The sequence below is a fragment of the Lotus japonicus genome, chromosome 3 (genome assembly GCF_012489685.1).
Source record: "Lotus japonicus ecotype B-129 chromosome 3, LjGifu_v1.2".
NCBI lineage: Eukaryota > Viridiplantae > Streptophyta > Magnoliopsida > Fabales > Fabaceae > Lotus > Lotus japonicus.
The window spans coordinates 15,344,417-15,352,697 of NC_080043.1; the positions used below are offsets into that span (position 1 = coordinate 15,344,417).

At 34.7% G+C, this 8,281-nt stretch overlaps 1 long non-coding RNA gene across 1 annotated transcript; it reads right to left on the bottom strand.

The window, feature by feature from the left end:
- Positions 1-761: 761 nt before the first annotated feature.
- Positions 762-2,530, bottom strand: LOC130748980 (uncharacterized). Its single transcript, XR_009022814.1, has 3 exons — positions 2,062-2,530; positions 1,830-1,919; positions 762-1,434 (listed from the first exon to the last, which is right to left on the bottom strand). It is a non-coding gene; the product is annotated as an uncharacterized LOC130748980 (long non-coding RNA).
- Between the last annotated feature and the right edge of the window lie 5,751 nt (positions 2,531-8,281).

Here is an 8,281-nt window from a genome sequence, read left to right on the forward strand (position 1 = left end):
CTTCTCTTTTGATCAGACTAAGTTGTGAAATTAGGAATTTCCATTTATGATCTTATTTCAGGTTTAATAAATAAAATGCTGCCTATGTTGTTATATTTCTTTTTTTTCCTTTATATAGAAGTCGAGGGACTAATTTTGCTCAAAAAATTATTGGGAGTCCAAACTGCAAAATCACACTCGCATCAATTATATTAGAGACCAAAAGTGCAATTAAGCATATGTGACTCACTAGACTAACAATGTAAAAGAGGTTACCAATATATATAGGGAGGGTTTTAACAAGTTGGAGTTCCTATTTTCCCAATCACAGTTGCGAGAATGTCATGCACATGAACATGTGCTGCAAAGCTTCTACATAGAGTGATTAGTATTTTACGGTATTATGATTGTTGTTCAGCATGACAATAGAAATGACACGAAGGTTTTTTGTTTAATATTTCTGGACCTTGATTTAAGCTTTCTCATGGAACAAAATTTAGAATGCAAAATCAAAAAAATAAAAAGTATTAACTAAAAAAGCTAGAAGACCGGCACTAACCTGTAAAGGAGATATGACTGGGATGCACAATGCCTCAAGAGCTCTCTTAGCACCATCTAAAGGAAACTCAGTAACAACCGTACTGCATAGAAATTTAAGATGATGAAATCAACTGCTTCATTAAAGATACAACCACTAGCAAACAATTAACCCTACCTGAAATTTTTAAACAAACCAAATTACCTTCGGACTTAGACCAGATGCAAGGAGTCATCAGCTGGAGATCAGAAGCAAAAAATTAGTTATTCTCTTGTCTAATATTTTTTATATCTATCATCTGGCCATTAAATATTCTGTCTCAATGCTTAATCTAAAATGCACTTTGGAGCTTTAAGAAATGAAACTCAAAGTTCCTTGAGACCAAGGGACCAGTAAACCTGCTCGGATAACAACACACTATACATGCTGAAATTTAATAATGGAATGGAATCAAATCAAATCATAAAAGAAAGTGGGGCTTAGTACTTGCTTGAAGGTGTTAGACAGAAAACCTGTGAAATGAACATAACTAGTAATAGGGTCCTTTTAAGAAGCTCCCAACACAGTGCGTCTGGAGTCTGAATTTGCCATATGAGTAATAATATATTGTGTTCGAATACACAGTAGAAAACCACAGTATCACCAAAATCACGGTGGACTACACAAAAGCTAAGGGATGTTGCTTCTTTCAACCGTAATTTTGGAAAACATAGATTTCCAAATGCACCTTTAAGTAAACAAAAAGTTGCAATAATACAGACCTTTGTCATGATGCTAACTTGTAAGTATGGCAGCATTCACTTCACTTTGGCATCTTTAAACACTGTGATATGTCAATAACCTCTCCAACAGGACAGTTGGAGACATCTTCAAAGGAAAGAAGTGTCAGTCTTCTCCAAATCTTCTAAAATGCTTTACTGGAATTTTGGGTCATGTTTTAGAACGAAATTCTAATAACTAATTCATATATAAGAGTTTTCATGCCAAGAAGCTACCTGTCCCCGAAGGATAGCTTAAGTGGTAAGAGCTAGGGATATAAGGGTTGGGAGGGATGAAGGGTGAAGGGTCCAGGGTTCGAACCCTAAGGAGGACTAATTTACAAACATTACTAACAACTAACATTTGCCAATCAAAAAAAATGCCAAGAAGCTACCTTACATGTTTCATTGTTTCCACTTTCCATACAATAGCAAATCAAAGTAATAATCATACAGTGCAAACAAAAGTGGGAATAATACCAAAAATACTTGTACTAAAAATTATATTACATGGAAAAGTGGAGATAAAACAAATTCTGGAAGCTGAAACTTACATTTCCCTCTCCCTTTGGTGCAAACTCTATAGCTTCCTCTCTTTTCCATTCCTAATGAGCTCTAATTGACATACAGCTCTTACATATATCCTAATTGAATATCAAAATGCAACAGTGAGGTAAAACATCAAAACACCAGAATCTAAAGTCAGATAATCTTAGCAAAGTGTAGTCAGAATTTCAGAAAATAACATCATGTAACAGATTGGCAAATGCATCAGTAGAATCAAACCTGTTCGATTGCCAATTGCGGCGCGGGGGCACTCCAGCACAATAATCAAGTCACAAGAGCTCCATTTGACGCTCACATGCTCCATTCATTGATCAACCAAGTAGAATCAAACCTTACAATTTCCGCGCCGCGCCGGTGTTGGTGGTTCTTTGCCCCATTGGTGGCTTACTTGAGGCGCTTCTCCACCACAGAGAATCACCGCTCTCACCTCTCTCGGCTCCGTTTTTCTTTGTTTCTATAGTGTGATGCTGGAACTAATTAAGAGTTTAGCCAAATGAGGTCATAAAGCTTTTTCATGAGGGTTTAGCCAAACTAAGGTACATTTCCATTAGGGGAAAAAAGAATTTGAGACAATGAGAGGTCACATTTCAGGAGAGTGGAAGGGAAGGCGCGGAACAATTGCTTCAAAATAGTTACCGAAAATATTTAAGGGTTATATAAAATTTGGTCCATATATGATAAGCTAGGTTTGAAAATGGTTCATCTTCTTCGAAGCAAACCACTAGTTTTGGTCCTTTTGAAGGTAGTGGTCTAGTGACCTTACCACATGGCTCCATCAGTCCTACGTGTAATTGTCACGTGTTTAATGAAGCTTACGTGAAGTTTTTTTTTCATTTCTCTTTAAACTAGTTTTATACCCGTGCATTCACGGGTGAAATTTGATATATATTAGTATTATTTTTATATGGTTTAAAAATTATAAAGTAAATGGAGTTAAGTGTAGATAACAATGACTATTTAAAAAAAAAAAAAACAATGCAAGTTTAACTGAAATAGTGGAAACGTTATTATACACTTATCAACATCTAAGCTTTTAGTATTAATCAGACATTTTGTCTTTAAAATTAAAAGTTAAGGTTAATGGACTATTTCTTGTACATTAAAACATGAGTATCCTCTTTGAAAGACTTGTTTTGTAAACATACTACAAAATGTGACACGTGGATTATCTAAAGATCTTGAAATTAGAAGACACCATAATAGGTCCATTTAAGCACATTGTCACGTTCCAAAGTTTAATTCCAAATATGTCATCATATTGAAACCAATGCACATTTATAAGCAAGAAAAAAAACCATGTTTGCTTTCATAGTCTGATAATGAATTAAAAGAAAAATGGTCATTCTGCTACATGTTTCAAAAGTATCATCATTGTGAATTTCACATTGTTTGACATGATCACTCGACAGTGGCCGGTTCATCCTTGCTACAAAGCTCTATAATAGATTGGAAATCCCTGAAAATAAAGAAAAAATATATAAGAGAATGATTGTGTAAGAGAGAGTTTCCATGTTGTGTCTTTATTATGTAGTATAAGATTAATAATTTAGCGTCAATAGCTACGGCAGGCAACTTCTTCTCCCTGAAAATTTCAGAACCATCAATTTCATCACAAAATAACATGATGACCTGCCCGTGTCATAGAGTCGGGGCAACCAAGCTCAACCACAGCTCGGGACAACAAAACTTCATTGTGACTTTATCTATATTTACAAAAAGATCATATTCCAGGTTGAGTATGAAGTACAAACAATGATCCAAGATGCTCAATTAACAATACATATCATAAACCTATCAGTTCACCTAGGATGAGGTTACTGAATACTTGAGGTAAGTTAAAAAACCAGAAAATGCATATTAAACTGGTTAAGTTATTGGAATGGATCTGATTGAAGTTTTTAAATAAGCATTTCTTCTGTCTAGAACGCATCTGATGATGGAAGATGGCTGTTCTAATTAGGACATTATGAATTCCTCTTGCATTTCTTTTCAATATATAACTCACATTACACTTAATTTAAAATAATATATGCAGTGTTATTTGTTTAGTTCTTCTCGTTGTTTAATGGTTTTGCCAAACTTGAGGTGATCATTTGTGTTTTTAATTTATGACTACATGGTTAATTTTGTCCCCCCAATTAAAACTCTTGTTCTTGGACTGATAAATGAGAAATATCATGTTTCCATGTGTATTATTAATCTTGGATATCCTCAGCCATGCACTTGCAAAGTTCATTCTTCACTAAGTTGACTTCACTAAGTTGACACCACTATGACATGAAGATGAAACAAAATAGGCAATTAATATTTTAAGAGTATGATTTTTGCTTGCAATGCCATATCTTATATGCCAATTGCTGAAGAGCTATGAATATCCCAGAACTTAATCAATGATAAAGGATATTCTATAAACATTAAATTGCTGAAGAGTTGTGAATATCCCATAACTTAATCATTCTTTTGTTTTATTTTTCTGCTAAGAAAATAGAACCACAAATGTCTTGTAAAAAGACCCTTTTAATCTCAATAATCACTAAATGCATTTAAATAAGTCCACTATGGTATTGCTAGAGCGAGCTTGAAGTCTATCATCACCTATTTGGAATCATGATTTAATTTATGAATTCTATTTAGGCTATGCTCTGATCTGAACAATTATAATGCTAGATAACAATAAGATGGCTTGCTGCGTAATTATCACTAAATGCACGGGTGGTAAGAAAGTAACAATGAAATTAGAATGTTCTAATAATTAGAACCCATGTAAAAGATAAAGAACTCACAACATGTAGTATGACAGAAGAGTAGGCACATGAAGATCTTTGTTGTTACCAATCAATTTAAGCTGCAGCCATCCAAGTCCATTGTTTTTCATCATGCTCATGCTAAATGCCCCACCTGTAATGTAAATTAAATACGTCATTGCAATGCAGGAGAGAACCACGTGGACCAAATTTCCAGCAATCATAAGAAGGAGAAGATGAAATCAAACCTGTATAGAGTGCAAGAAATTTTATTGTATCAAGTACAGTAGTCAAATGTTTGATTAAAATAGGCAAGGTTTGATTTTCGTAGGAATTAGAGGGAAATTTAAATTATTAGTGATTTAGTCAAACGTAATTTTATCAAAATAATAAATGACAATTAACTCAGATAGTTTATCAAATAAGATTCTTGAGATGGAGCAGGGAAGTGGTTAAAATAGGCAAGGTTTGAAATTCCGGACTTATTTTTCTGAACAATTAGTTACTGTAATTTACTAATTGATACTAATATCTCGAAATTTAAATTTAAATTTCTCACTTAAAATAGGCAAGGTTTGATTTTCGTAGGAATTAGAGGGAAATTTAAATTATTAGTGATTTAGTCAAACGTAATTTTATCAAAATAATAAGTGACAATTAACTCAGATAGTTTATCAAATAAGATTCCTGAGGCTGAGATGGAGCAGGGAAGTGGTTAAAATAGGCAAGGTTTGAAATTCCTAATTTGAAGGAGTTTTGAAATTCAAATTTTGATAGGGAAGTGGTTATAACAAAATTTACAGTGATTTTGTGTAGAATCATAAGGAAAAAATCAGAAACATAGAAATCATGTGCTATAATTCGAAATATCTCACCTCAGGACCAGCAATAACATTTTGCCCCCTTTGTCTCCCTGTGTTGCTGGCTTTCATGTCACTGACAGAGCAAAGAAATGCATATGGCTACAGAAAATTCAAAGCAAAGTTATATATGTATTCTGGCCCTCATGTTACAAAAGAAAACAGTCCAAAGGACCCAAAAAAAAAAAGAGAAGAAAACAGTTATAAACAAATTAATTATACCTGGCACAAAATCTATCCATTAAGCATTGCTAAATCAATCTGTATTTGATCAACACACAAATAAATAAGATAAGTAAGTAAGTAACAGTCCATCATTTAACTGATTTGGACAGAAGTACAAACCAAGATAGAAAGATAGCAATTATATTTTGATAATACAAAGCAGCTTGATAGATATGGACAAATATATACTCATTTTTATGTCTTACCCTACGTTGATAGGAGTTAAGAAGAAAAAACCTTGATTAGTTGTATTCAAGGACTTTGGTGAATACAAAAATGGAGAAAATTTCTTCTCCGTACAGTGATCAGGTCATTGAGTATAGACATAAGTCAAACAGCAAAACTACTTAAAATTGCAAGTTTCCTAGAAGACTCATAAAAATCAGCAATTGATATGTATGGGACTAATGCCAATTTAAATCTATTCTCTAAAGGGTAAAAATTTGTACCACACCACTCAGTAAAGAAGAATCATTGATTAAACCTTCAATAATCACATTCATCTTCAACATTATAAGAACCAATTTGATATGCTGGATGAGAAAAGTCCATATAATAAGGAAAACCAAGTTGATATGCAGAATAAGAAAACCAAGATGGATCCAGAGACAGAAATTTTTCCACATATCCTTCCATTATTCGACCAAATTGTGTATTGGAAAACAGACCTATAAACATTCAAATGTGGAAAAATCCAAGGATCCATAGACAGAAATTTTTTCAGCAAATCCAAACTAAAACTAACCTATAAACATTCAGATGTGGAAAAATCAAAGGATCCAAAGCTATGAAAAATTCTAAATTGAAAGGTTAAATAACTACCTTGCCACTAACATCATTATTGATAGTTCATGCTGTAAATTGTCCAAAAAAGTGACACTTGAATCCAGCCGTGCATTGGTGTGAAGACTAAAATTGAAGCAAGCATCTGAAAAATCAAAATATAACAAAAGGGGGTTTAGAGTGCTCATAGAGAGAGAAAAAAAAGCATCGAAGCAGTGAGAGAAGAGAGAAGAAATCAAACCACGGTGAAAAAGCTTGTTGTTATTTCTACAATTTATCAGTACCTGCACAAGTTGAAGTGTTTGGTTAAAACCTCTCACATACAATTTATCAGTACCAGCAAGAAAGGAAATATTCAGTCACAAATCATCAAATCATATAATGGAAACATGTCCACTAAATTACTTGCTTGGAAATCCATTTGATGAATTTTTTGTTCTAAACTTGAAATCTAATCTCTCTCTACTCCCAGGGTCCCTATCCTCTTAAAGAGGACAATGTAGAGAAAAAACAAACATTTTCCAGCTGTATAATACCTTATTATTTCATCTTTTCCTCTCTGCCCTTGAAACGGAACCCTTACAAAACCCAAACTAACCAACCAAACTCAGCAAAGTAAAGGAATGAAAAAGGTGAAAAATCAAGTCATCAACTCCTTTGAAGGACAATAAACCAAACGGAATACACAATAGATTAGGTTGTTGATGTTACCTTGCCTGAGAAAGATGGAAAACGGCTTCGAGTAGGGAAGAAACAGCGGAATGGCGTCGGTGAGGTCGCGGCGCAGCCTGAGAGGAGGTCGATCGCGGAACGCAGGAACGGCATCGGTGAGGGAAGAAAGGAGTTGAACGGTGTGAGGGTTTAGGGAGAGAGAATACAGAGTGAGTAACGCATAGAAAGGGAAAGTAGTTGAGAGTAGAAACGACGTAGTTTAAGTGAATGAGAGATTGAAAGAAGAAATGTTGAAGATCTGCCACGTGGATTAGGGGGGAAGAATAGCTATTGAAATGCCACTTGGAATAGTGGGACCTTGAACAATTCCTATTTCTATATATTATGGATTCAATTTTTCCATCGCAGCTCAACACCAACCCACTAATTAACATAAACTCAAACCAAATTAAATCCAAGTAAAATCTCAATATACAACTAAATCCTCAAACACAATTAGAACATGCAGAATTAAATAGGAGTGTCGTGTACATCGAAGAGAAAATGAAGAGCGACGAGCCACAATGAACGTCAAGGAAAATCATAGCAGTTCAAGCGACGGGATTGGAGAAGAGCGATGAAGGAAGGTTGCTGAGGAAGAGAGACGAGATTGCAAAGGAAGAGCAGCAAGGAAGAAGATAGGTAATGGATTATGAATCCATTATTGTGGAACCTGAATCTCGTGCTTTGTTTAGTGTGCAATTGATTGATGGTTAATAAATTATGGAACGAACCAAAAGTAAAATAAGAAGCTGCGCGATTAGGACACTTGGCTAACAACAATATTGACAATACAATGATATATTTTATTTATAGTGAGTTCAGTCACTTCAATCAGCATGTCATTAGCCAATAACTCAATATAATGGATAATTTCAAATTAAAATTGAGTCCCTTGAGGCTCGTGGAGCGAAGACACACTCTGCCTTCATGCACCTGACTCGGTATTTTGTGAATTGAAAGACCACAAGCTGATCCTGAGGACGAGGCGATCTAGTTTGAAGACACACTACGTCGTCATGCTACAGGCTCAATGTCTTTTGAACTTGTGGACTAGACGGGATTGACCTGACCACTCTTTGTCGCCTCTTGTACCAGGCGAGCGACCCCACTACA